Genomic DNA, 13,052 nt, shown 5'->3' with positions numbered 1-13,052 from the left:
CTAAGAGGAAATGTATACTCGTCTGCTTTGATGCACTTCAGATATCCTGTATCTCCCCACAGGATTATGGGGATTAACAGAATAACAGAGTTGGAAGGGACCTTGGAGGTCTTCTAGTCCAACCCCCTGCTCAGGCAGGAAAAACTATACCCTGGCAGACAAATGGTTGTCCAATCTCTTCTTAAAAACCACCAGTGTTGGAGCATCCACAACTAGGTAACATCATCAGTGTCAGAAGGAAGTGGGGTATGCTTTCTGAGAACTGATGATGTTACCCAGTTGGGAAGTGAAACATCTGCCAGAAAACAACCAAGCTCAGAGAGCACCAACGATTTCACAGTCCTCCTCCTCCTCCTCCTCCTCCTCCTCCTCTCCTTAAATCCCTTTCTCTTCTAGCTTTGATGACATTATCCTGTTGGGTAATGAAACATCTGCCAGAAAACAACCAAGCTCAGAGAGCACCAACGATTTCACAGTCCTCCTCCTCCTCCTCCTCCTCCTCCTCCTCTCCTCAAATCCCTTTCTCTTCTAGCTTTGATGACATTATCCTGTTGGGTAATGAAATATCTGCCAGAAAACAACCAAGCTCAGAGAGCACCAATGATTTCATAGTCCTCTTCCTCCTCCTCCTCTCCTCAAGTCCCTTTCTCTTCTAGCACCGATGACATTATCCAGTTGAGTAATGAAACATCTGCCAGAAAACAACCAAGCTCAGAGAGCACCAACGATTTCACAGTCCTCTTGCTCCTCCTCCTCCTCCTCCTCCTCCTCCTCCTCCTCCTCTCCTCAAATCCCTTTCTGTTCTAGCACTGATGACATTATCCAGTTGGATAATAAAACATCTGCCAGAAAACAACCTACTTCAGAGAGCACCAACAATTTCACAGTCCTCCTCCTCCTCCTCCTCCTCCTCTCCTCAAATCCCTTTCTCTTCTAGCACTGATGACATTATCCAGTTGGGTAATGAAACATCTGCCAGAAAACAACCAAGCTCAATCAGCATTTAGTCCCTTCCTCCATGGCACAATATCAGCAACTCAGTTTCTCCATTATACAACTTGTAATATGTCTCAAGAATTAATGGGGAAGATGGAAGCTCTAGCAGGTTGGTCCTCCTTTGCATATTTTTCTTGTAAAATAAAAGGCAGGGCCCTTGGTCTATAGCTCCAGCGCTGTTTTCATTTGACATAATAGAGCCCTTCCTACTATCTGTTCTCACACTGCGGTATGAGCCATCTAGTTGTAAAAGTTGAGCGTGAATATTCATGCAGGGGAAACAAAACACCCAGATCCCTGTTTATCAGGCTAATCTATGAATGGAATTGCGTGGAATTAGTAACTGGCTCTTTATTAACGTGTGATATATTTGGAGATAAGAGCGAGTATTTCGGCGTTGGATTGTGAAAGGAAGTTATCAAGCCATATTGCGCTTCCTGTCAAAAGATTCCCATAATCGCTTTTGCTTTTATTATCTCGTGTCTCCCTATGTCTCACTTTTCGTACACGGTTCCCATGTTCCACGCTCTGTTAAAAAAAAAAAACCTCGTGGAAGCTTTTGGGGGGGGTTTGGAAAGGAGAGACAACAATGGTGTTTGCGATGAGTAAAACGACTTGAGTATAAAAAAAATTATTTTTATTTTATTCAAATGCAAATAATACAAACATAATACATATAAGTCTAAATAAAAAACAGTATAAAAATACAAATATTACTTCTAATTCTTCTCGTATAGCAACTAACAATATACAATATATTTCAATAGTGCCCCTTATCCCCTCCATCCTTATCCTGAGCAGGTTTATTCCCTTTGCCTTCCACCAAGACTTTTTGTTATATAAAATCATCCCGTATTTCATTATAATTATTTACTTTAATCATCCCTTTTTTAACTTCAAAAGCATTTCTTAATACGCCATGTGACCTATTAATTATTGCTGCATTTTTCCAGTTTTATTCATGCACCTAAACATTGGTGCCCTACTACTTAAGGACAGACATCAAATCCAGCCTGCAATATTTGTATGAGGATATGAATACACCCCTATGCATGTTCTTTTAATTGTGCAGATGGCTGGCACAAATTCTTCAAGATAGTCCTTGATTTATAACAGTTTGTTTAGTGACTGTTTGAAGTTAAAATGGCACTGAAAAAAAGGGACCTATGACCATTTTTCACACTTACGACATTGTGGTATCCCCCTGGTCACATGATTTGCCAATAGAATAGAGTAAAATGTGGAATGGAATAAGAACAGAACAGAACAGTCACAGAATAGAATAGAATAGAATAGAATAGAATAGAATAGAATGTGGAATGGAATAAGAATAGAACAGAACAGTGACAGAATAGAATAGAGTAGAGTAGAATAGAGTAGAGTAGAATAGAATAGAATAAGAATAGAATAGAATAGAATAGAATAGAATAGAATAGAATAGAATAGAATAGAATAGAATAGAATAGAATGTGGAATGGAATAAGAATAGAACAGAACAGTAGAATAGAATAGAACAGAACAGAACAGAATAGAATAGAATGTGGAATGGAATAAGAATAGAACAGAACACAGAATAGAATAGAATAGAATAGAATAGAATAGAATAGAATAGAATAGAATAGAATAGAATAGAATAGAATAGAATAAAATAGGAATAGAATAGAATAGAATAGAATAGAACAGAACACAGAATAGAATAGAATAGAATAGAATAGAATAGAATAGAATAGAATAGAATAGAATAGAATGAATGGAATAAGAATAGAACAGAACACAGAATAGAATAGAATAGAATAGAATAGAATAGAATAGAATAGAATAGAATAGAATAGAATAGAATAGAATAGAATAGAATAGAATAGAACAGAATAGGAACAGAACAGAATATAATAGAATAGGAATAGAATAGAATAGAATAGAATAGAATAGAATAGAATAGAATAGAATAGAATAGAATAGAATGTGGAATGGAATAAGAATAGAACAGAACAGTGATAGAATAGAATAGAATAGAATAGAATAGAATAGAATAGAATAGAATAGAATAGAATAGAATGAATGGAATAAGAATAGAACAGAACAGCCATAGAATAGAATAGAACAGAACAGAACAGAATAGAATAGAATGTGGAATGGAATAAGAATAGAACAGAACAATGACAGAATAGAATAGAATAGAATAGAATAGAATAGAATAGAATAGAATAGAATAGAATAGAATAGAATGTGGAATGGAATAAGAATAGAACAGAACACAGAATAGAATAGAATAGAATAGAATAGAATAGAATAGAATAGAATAGAATAGAATAGAATAGAATAGAATAGAATAGAATAGAATAGAATGTGGAATGGAATATGAATAGAACAGAACAGTGACAGAATAGAATAGAATAGAATAGAATAGAATAGAATAGAATAGAATGTGGAATGGAATAAGAATAGAACAGAACACAGAATAGAATAGAATAGAATAGAATAGAATAGAATAGAATAGAATAGAATAGAATAGAATAGAATAGAATGTGGAATGGAATAAGAATAGAACAGAACAGCCATAGAATAGAACAGAACAGAACAGAATAGAATAGACTAGACTAGAATAGAATAGAATAGAATAGAACTGGATGGGACCTTGGAGGTCTTCTAGTCCACCCCCTGCTCAGGCAGGAGGACCTATACCATCTCAGGCAGGTGATTGTCCAATCTCTTCTTAAAAACCTCCACTGAGGGAGTGCCCATGATTTCTGGTGGCAAGCTGTTCCACTGGTTGATTGTCCTCAATTAAGGAAGTTTCTCCTCTATCCCAGGTTGCTTCTCTCTTTGATCAGTTTCCAACATTTATGACAGGATCCTGCGATTCCCTTTTTGTGACCTTCTGACAAGCAAAGTCAGCGAGGAAGCCAGATTCACTTAACAACTGTGTTACTCATTTAACAACTGCAGGGATTCGCACAACAAATGCGGCAAAAAAGACTTCCCACACTGCACTCAACATAGGTTTCATGATATCTTTTAGACTAGAGTCTACACTGGTCCATCTCTCCTGCACAGATGAAGTGAGAAGGATGCTTTTTCTTATCACTTAGGAAGGTGGAAATTCAAATTGGCCATGTTAAACAGGCCCTCTTCCCATCTGACAGCACTACTGCTAAGTCTGGCTGAGCTGTGGGAACCGACTCCCTCATTTCTCCTTGTGCATATTTCAAGTCTGCTAGACTGGTAAAAGTTTTAGGTCCTGAGGGATTATTGAAGACTTTAAAAAAAAAAAAATAGGCGTAGCGTTTATCCAGAAATAACACTGAAGGATCTACACCTGTGCCCTAGGCCAGGGGTAGGCAACTTTGGCTCTTTTATGACTCGTGGACTTCAACTCCCAGAATTCCTCAGCCAGCATGGCTCAGCTTGGAAACTCTCCCTTTCCCCTCAGCATGGCTGGCTCAGGAATTCTGGGAGTGGAAGTCCACGAGTCATAAAAGAGCCAAGGTTGAGGACCTCAAGGGTGGGGAACCTTGGCTTTTTTATGACTTGTGGACTTCAACTCCCAGAATTCCTGAGCCAGCCTGGCTCAGCTTGGAAACCTCTCCCTTTCAGCATGGCTGGCTCAGGAATTCTGGGAGTTGAAGTCCACAAGTCATAAAAAAGCCAAGGTTCCCCACCCTTGAGGTCCTCAACCTTGGCTCTTTTATGACTTGTGGACTTCAACTCCCAGAATTCCTCAGCCAGCATGGGGGAACTGTGGCCCCTTCATGACTCGTGGACTTCAACTCCCAGAATTCCTGAGCCACCCTGGCTCAGCTTGGAAACCTCTCCCTTTCCCTTCAGCGTGGCTAACTCAGGAATTCTGGGAGTTGAAGTCCACCAGTCATAAAATGCTCCTAGGCCAGGGCTAGGCAACCTTAGCTCATAAAAGAGCCAAGGTTGCCTAGCCCTGGCCTAGGAGCATGAAATCCAAGACGCAAAATTCTCCTTCAAGTCTAGTAGCGCCGGCTCTGAATTTATTTCTTTCCCTGAAATTGATGGCAAAATTCCCAGAGACTTCAGCCTGTGTAATGATTGTTCACTTTGTGGACCAAAAAAAAAAAAGAATAATAATAAGAAGAAGCTGACTCAGAAGAACCAGCATGAAACACGGCACCTTTTCTGACCTCTGCTATTGTTTGGAGGGAATAACCAGGAAGCAGGAAATAAAACTCCAGGCTGTGGTTTAAAGCAAAGCGGGCAATGTTGTAAAACAAATGTCGCAACCTGGGGAAGTTGGAGGCAGAAATTCTCCCACTGGTACCAAGCTGGCTTGTTTAAAATTGTCCAGTCGGTCCAGTGACTTAACAAACGAGAAGAATTGGAGAAAATCCATTCCTATCCCCCCCGTCTGATTGTACGATGGTGTGGTGACTGTGTTTTCTCCTTGTATTTATTTGCTTTTTCAAGCTTATCCTTCTGGCTGTCATGCCTTAAGAGGCTGTAGTTGCAATCCAGACTCTGTCTGGCCTTCTCTATTTCTCCTAGCATCTGACAAAAGAAAGGCTTTACACACAGGCAGGAAAAACCAAATGGACAGATATAGAATAGGTGGAACGTGGCTCAATAGCAGTAATTGTGAGAGGGATCCTGGTGCACAATCTTTTAAATATGAGCCAGCTGCAGCAGTCAAAAAACCCAATGCAATCCTGGGCTCCATCAACAGAGGGATAGAATCAAGATCACGGGAAGTGTTTAATACCACTTTACAACCCCTTGGTAAGGCCACACTTGGAATCCTGCATCCAGTTTTGATCACCACGATGTAAAGAAAGATGTTGAGACTCTAGAAAGAGTGCAGAGAAGAGCAAGAAAGATGATCAGGGGACTGGAGGCTAAAACATATGACAAATGGTTGCAGGAATTGGGCATGTCTAGTTTAATGAAGAGAAGGACGAGGGGGGACATGATAGCTGTCTTCCAATATCTCCAGGGTTGCCCCAAAGAAGAGGGAGTCAAGCTCTTCTCCAAAGCCCCTGAAGGCAGGACAAGAAGCAACGGATGGAAACTAATCAAGGACAGAAACAACCTAGAACTAAAAGAAAAATAAATCCTGATAGTGAGAACAATTAACCGGTGGAACAACTTGCCTCCAGAAGTTGTGGGTGCTCCATCACTGGAGGTTTTTAAGAAGAGACTGGACAGCCATTGGTCCAGAGTGATATATGATCGCCTGCTTCTGTAGGGGGTTGGACTAGAAGACCTCCAAGGTCCCTTCCAACTCTGTTATTCTTAGGAAAACCCTCCATTTTTATTTTGGGCCGAATAGATTTCAGCCCTGTGTGTACTGCACGTAGCTCAACAGGCTCCTTAATAGCTTCCAGATGTAACCTGGAAGTTTGATGATCCGTGTTCTCCACTCTACATTCTCAGGTACTTGGCCAGAAATATACGAGCATGTCAACCAATCCATCCCACAAGCTGTAGCCTGGTTACCAAGTGGGAACTGTGCGTGATTTTTCTCGTAAAACTCTCACGATGTTTCTTGCATCCAGGGTGAAGTGATGGGTGTGCGTGGTTTTCCTTCCCTCCAGCACAAAATGGTGCTTTCTCTGGCATCACCCAGGAAAACATTTGGATGCATTTCAGAATCATTTGCATTTGGTTCAAAGTAAGGATTTTTTTCTTCCCCCCAGGGTTGAAATTCTATTCCACGATCCTGGGTAATAGCCTAAAATCATATCGGAGCCTCCACAGTTTTAGCCCTACATCTTACATCATCATGATTCAAGAATAATAAAATTTCACAAGATCTTGCATGGACTCCCCTTCCTTCCTTCCTTCCTTCCTTCCTTCCTTCCTTCCTTCCTTCCTTCCTTCCTCTGACCTCGTCCCTTCCCTCCTTCACTTCCTTCCATCTTCTCCCTTTCTCTCTTTCCTTCCTCCCTCCTTCTCCACCCCTCCCTCCCTCTCTCCCTCCGACCTTTCCTTCCCTCCTTCACTTCCTTCCATCTTCTCCTTTTCTCTCTTTCCTTCCTCCTTCCTTCTCCACCCCTCTCTCCCTCCGACTGTCTCTTCCCTTCCCTCCTTCACTTCCTTCCATCTTCTCCTTTTCTCTCTTTCCTTCCTCCTTCCTTCTCCACCCCTCCCTCCCTCTCTCCCTCCGACCTTCCCTTCCCTCCTTCACTTCCTTCCATCTTCTCCTTTTCTCTCTTTCCTTCCACCCTCCTTCTCCACCCCTCCCTCCCTCTCTCCCTCCGACCTTCCCTTCCCTCCTTCACTTCCTTCCATCTTCTCCTTTTCTCTCTTTCCTTCCTCCTTCCTTCTCCACCCCTCTCTCCCTCCGACTGTCTCTTCCCTTCCCTCCTTCACTTCCTTCCATCTTCTCCCTTTCTCTCTTTCCTTCCTCCCTCCTTCTCCACCCCTCCCTCCCTCTCTCCCTCCGACCTTTCCTTCCCTCCTTCACTTCCTTCCATCTTCTCCTTTTCTCTCTTTCCTTCCACCCTCCTTTTCCACCCCTCCCTCCTTTCCTCCCTCCGACCTTCTCTTCCCTTCCTTCCCTTCCTTCCATCTTCTCCTTTTCTTTCTTTCCTTCCTCCCTCTTCCACCCTTCCCTCCCTCCCTTTCTTCTCCTCCTTCCCTCCCTCCTTCCCTTCCTTGAAAGACCTTGAGGTTTTGGAGCTTCGTGCCAGCTGTTGCAAGGTTTTGAACACAGTTGCCTGAATCATGTGCATTTCAGCGTCTTGTGAGAGTTTTGGTATTCCTTTTCTTTTTAATGTCTTGGTTATTTTAAGTTTAACTTAAGAGCAAGAGCAAGGATACCATAGAGGTCCTGACATTGCTTAATGTCTGACTTTGGAAGAGCAGAGATGTTTTTTCATCCTTCATCAAATAATTGTTTTTGGAAGCCTTTGGATACTATTGCCTATTGTTTCATAACAAAACAAAACAAATATGCATTGTATGTCTAATTCAGAATTCCTCAGTGGAACAATACAAGTAAAACAGACCGCAGTGGAAAATGGGAAAGAAGTCACAAAAAGTTATTTTTTTTCTCACTAATAGTTATCTTTCCTTCCCTTCCCTTCCTTTCCTTTCCTTTCCTTTCCTTTCCTTTCCAATTATCTGTGTTTCTTTCTTCTTTCCTTTCCTTTCCTTCTTTCCTTTCCTTCCCTTCCCTTCTTTCCTTTCCTTTCTTCCTTTCCTTTCCTTTCCAATTATCTGTGTTTCTTTCTTCTTTCCTTCTTTTCCTTTCCTTCCCTTCCCTTCCCTTCTTTTCTTTTCTTTTCTTTTCTTTTTTTCTTTTCTCCTGTGGCTGCGAGTCTCTCCAAACTGCTGATTCTGCAGCCGTTCAGACCTCTGACACAACAAGGCACAAACCTTTCAAGGTGTTTACTGGAGAATTTGCTGTCTTTTTTCAATCCACACAAACGTTGCCTATGTCAGCAACCTTTCAAGGCCAACAGTTTTTTTTTTTTTTTTTTTTGTAAATGCAGTTCTAAGGTCAAAGGAGACCGGCAGCTTTCCGAGTAACTCAGTTAACTTCAAGATAAAACTGATGGTTGTGGCTTGGATCAGCAGAAATAGGATGTGGGTGTCTTTGAATTGGAAAATGTTTGAGCTTTGTTTTTTATTTTTATTTTTTGTTAAAAATATGCGCCATTCTATAAGCAACGTCTGTTGAGCATTTTCTGTTTAACGCAGAACCTTAGGTTAGTGAGAAACGTTGTTGTTAATTGCGAAGTCGTGTTCGACCCATCGCGACCCCATGGACAACGTTCCTCCAGGCCTTCCTGTCCTCTCCCATCTTCTAGAGTCCATTTAAGCTCACGCCTACTGCTTCAGTGACTCCATCCAGCCATCTCATTCTCTGTCGTCCCCTTCTTCTTTTGCCCTCCATCTTTCCCAGCATCAGGCTCTTCTCCAGGGAGTCCTTCCTTCTCATTAGCCAAAATACTTGAGTTTCAATGAGAAACATTGAATTATTATGTAATTATTGTGGTGTTATCGCTACCACACCGGTAGCATTCACGCTCCTGATGAAGGCAAAAGACAGGATCCAGCCATCGAAGGAAAGCTACTCAGGGACACATAGCCGAACTGCAAATTATATATAGAAATATTGTAGAATAGATAGATCCACTGGTCTATTCTTTCATAAATTTATTTATTTATTTATTTATCTATCTATTTATTTATATCCTGGCCTTATTTTTCTTTTTACACTATCTTAAGGTGAGAACCATATCCATCAGATCTTTCTCCTCCTATTTTCCCCACAACAACAAAAAAAATCCTGTGAGGTGAGCTGGGTTAATAGAATAGAATAGAACAGAACAGAACAGAACAGAACAGAACAGAACAGAATAGAATAGAATAGAATAGAATAGAATAGAATAGGAAATATAGAATAGAGTAGAATAGAATAGAATAGAAAATATGGAATAGAATAGAATAGAATAGAATAGAATAGAATAGAATAGAATAGAATAGAATAGAATAGAATAGGAAATATGGAATAGAATAGAATAGGAAATATAGAATAGAATAGAATGGAATAGAATAGAATAGAATAGAAAATGAAAATTAGAAGAATAGAAGATGAAAATTAGAATAGAATAGAATAGAATAGAAAATGGAAATTAGAATAGAATAGAAAATGGAAATTAGAATAGAATAGAATAGAATAGAATAGAATAGAATAGAATAGAATAGAATAACAGAGTTGGAAGGGACCTTGAAGATCTTCTAGTCCAATCCCCTGCTCAGGCAGGAAACCCTATACCATTTCAGACAAATGGTTGTCCAATCTCTTCTTTAAAACTTCCAGTGCTGGAGCATCCACAACTTCTGGAGGCAAGTCGTTCCACTGACTGATTATTCTAACTAAAAGAGAGGGACAAAAAAGAGCCAGCTTTCATGGCTAAGGCGGGACTTGAACTCCTAACCTCCTGGTTTCTATGTTGGTGCCTTTACCACTAGTCCAAACTGACTCTCATTGCAAACTCTATCCAGTATCAAACTTTAAGATAAATGAAAGTACCCATGATTATTACTTTATTAAATGAGATTTCAAAAATGCAGATAAATTTCACACACTGCCAGTGATTAAGACACAAACCAGAACCCATGTCTTCATTGATCATCACAAACAACTGTTGGGCACCTTAAGACAGTTTTTCTAGATTTTTTTTTTCCTTTGCAACCCCTTGTTGAATCCAACCTATTTTGGAACTTGAGCTTATTTTTACTGGCTTTTTCCACCAGGCCAAATTTGGTTCTTTTATTTCTTTATTTCTTTTGTTCTGTTTCTAGAATTATGTTGCTGATGGACAGAGTCCGGTGCCTCTTTGATATTGCATTTCTTTCCAACATTCCCCTGGGCTGGGAAGAAAGAAAACTTAGTATTGCAAAAATCATCTGATGCCAGGCCCGAAAACAGTGGTAAACAAACGTTGCAAAATCAAGAGATTTTGGAGCACCGAAGGCAAATGTCGCTCCGGGCCATGATGTAAGTAGTGAAATGTAGAAATTGCAATTTCAGTATTAAAAAATATTTCAGTATTATGTATTTAAGATGGACAGTGAATAATATTTCTATGTTACTTATAGGTAAGGGTATAGGTCTATACATACGTTGCATGTAGTATGTTTTAAATGTGTGTTATGTAACATCACCCTGCCAACAAAAATACATATAGTCAAGGCCATGGTTTTCCCAGTTGCAATATATGGCTGTGAAAGTTGGACCATAAGAAAGGCCAAGCGCCAAAGAATGGAGGCCTTTGAACTATGGTGCTGGAGAAGACTCCTGAGAGTCCCCTGGACTGCAAGGCGATCAAACCGGTCAGTCCTAGAGGAGATCAACCCCGACTGCTCTTTAGAAGGCCAGATCCTGAAGTTGAAACTCAAGTACTTTGGCCACCTAATGAGAAGGAAGGACTCACTGGTGAAGAGCCTGATGCTGGGAAAGATGGAGGGCAATAGAAGAAAGGGACGACAGAGAATGAGATGGATGGATGGAGTCACTGAAGCAGTAGGCGTGAGCTTAAAGGGACTCCAGAAGATGGTAGAGGACAGGAAGGCCTGGAGGAAGGTTGTCCATGGGGTCGTGATGGGTCGGACACGACTTCGCAACTAACAACAACACACTTTGAGAGGAAGCAACTAAATTTCATTTCTAATGTGTGCCATTGTGCCCACAGGGGGGGGAAAATGACAATAAGGGTTATCCAATCTAAAATCGTGACTCTTGAGATTGCACCTTTATTTGGGATTAAATGGTTTATTGTACCGACAGAAGTTCAGGGTTGATCTGTGCGGTTCTTGGTGCTATCTAAGCTTGGGGTTATCCTTGCAGACGTTTCATTACCCAACTAGAGAACATCATCAGTGCTAAAAGGAAGTAGGGTTTCTACCGCGGATGATGTTATCCAGTTTGGTAATGAAACATCTGCAAGAGAACCACCAAGGTCAAACAGCACCAAGGGCCCCACATAGCTTATTGTCTCTAGGGCAGGGATATTCAAACTTGGCCCTTCGATGACTGGTGGACTTCAACTCCCAGAATTCCTCAGCCAGATATGCTGGCTGAGGAATTCTGGGAGTTGAAGTCCACCAGTCACAAAAGGGCCAAGTTTGAAAAATACCCTGCTCTAGGGGATGGAAGTTGAATTTAGCAATCCCACCCTTGTCATATTAGTGAACTCAAGAAAGAATTTCTTATTTTTCAGGGCCAACACCAGCTGTTTAGAACAGCCTCCCCTTTGAGGTCAGACCAGCTCCTATCTTGGTTACCTGCACAATGGCACACATTAGAGACAGCCTTTCTAGCAGGTTTGTGTTGCAATGCCAGCTTGTTCGGAGTTTTACATGTTATGAGATGTTTGATTGCATTTTGCTGCTCTTGATTTGCTAGTATTTTTTTTTTTTTTTTAAAAAAGCATGGTGCTTTATCTTGTCGGTAAGGAACCAAGAGTCTGATTAAATCCAGCAGGATAGAAATCTAAAATAATTTAAAATAAAGGCAGGTAACATAGCATCAGTATGCGTATCGTAGTTACCCATTTTGTCTCGCTACAATAACAACTTCACTAAGTTATGTTCCTAGTATGTGCCACAATAAACAAATGATTCATAGTCAGACTTTCTCAGCTGCGCTTGGAGGAATAGTTCAAAGATGTAACTTTGTTGTGGCTGTTGTCGTTGCTGTTGTCATTGTTATTGTTGTAACTTACTGCTTGGCTGCCTTCGGTTCAACTTATGGTTCTCCTTTAAAATCACGCTTGCCATCACTTTGAAAGGATTCAGCAGAAGCTCAGAGCTGGATTGCTAAAGAACTCTGAATGTCACCGAAACATTTTCTCCCAGTTCCGTGACCTCCTTTGTGGTTTTGTGTTGTTGTGATTTCTCTTTTACTGGTACTGGTGCTGCGTCTGTGCCAAGGAATTTCAAAAGCAAATATTGAAAGGGATCCGGGTTATTCTTTTAAAAACAAAGGACGGGGGGGGTGTGTGTTTCTCCATCCAGCATCGGGTGTCGGTGTACGTTGGCCCCGATCCCATCGCTGACCTTGCCAGATCTGAATTCACCCTGGCTTCCATCTGCTGTGGAGGTAGCTGCTTGGTTCCTGTGTATCCATCATATGTTGATTTACTAGAAGTGCCATGTCCATCAGAATAACAGAATAGAATAGAATAGAATAGAATAGAATAGAATAGAATAGAATAGAATAGAATAGAATAGAATAGAATAGAATAGAATGTGGAATGGAATAAGAATAGAATAGAATAGAATAGAATAGAATAGAATAGAATAGAATAGAATAGAATAGAATAGAATAGAATGGAATAGAGTAGAATAGAATGTGAAATGGAATAAGAACAGAATAGAATAGAATAGAATAGAATAGAATAGAATATGGAAGAGGAATAGAATAGAATAGAATAGAATAGAATAGAATAGAATAGAATAGAATGCAATGCAATGCAATACAATAACAGAGTTGGAAGGGACCTTGGAGGTCATCTAGTCCAACCCCCTGCTCAGGCAGGAAACTCTACACCATTTCGGACAAATGGCTGTCCAGTCTCTTC

General features: G+C 40.4%; 1 long non-coding RNA gene across 1 annotated transcript in view; it reads left to right on the top strand.

Moving 5' to 3' along the window:
- LOC120309882 overlaps window positions 1-12,713 on the top strand; it is a 71,910-nt gene extending 59,197 nt beyond the window's left edge. Inside the window, exons 4-5 of the long non-coding RNA XR_005557221.1 lie at window positions 10,273-10,468; window positions 11,691-12,713. This is a non-coding gene — a long non-coding RNA (uncharacterized LOC120309882). The remainder of the gene's footprint in view (window positions 1-10,272; window positions 10,469-11,690) is intronic.
- The last annotated feature ends 339 nt before the right edge of the window (window positions 12,714-13,052 follow it).

Source organism: Crotalus tigris, unplaced genomic scaffold (genome assembly GCF_016545835.1).
Source record: "Crotalus tigris isolate CLP2741 ecotype Arizona unplaced genomic scaffold, ASM1654583v1 scf7180000017559.9942113025:1136094, whole genome shotgun sequence".
NCBI lineage: Eukaryota > Metazoa > Chordata > Lepidosauria > Squamata > Viperidae > Crotalus > Crotalus tigris.
This window is presented reverse-complemented; position numbering and strand designations above follow the sequence as displayed.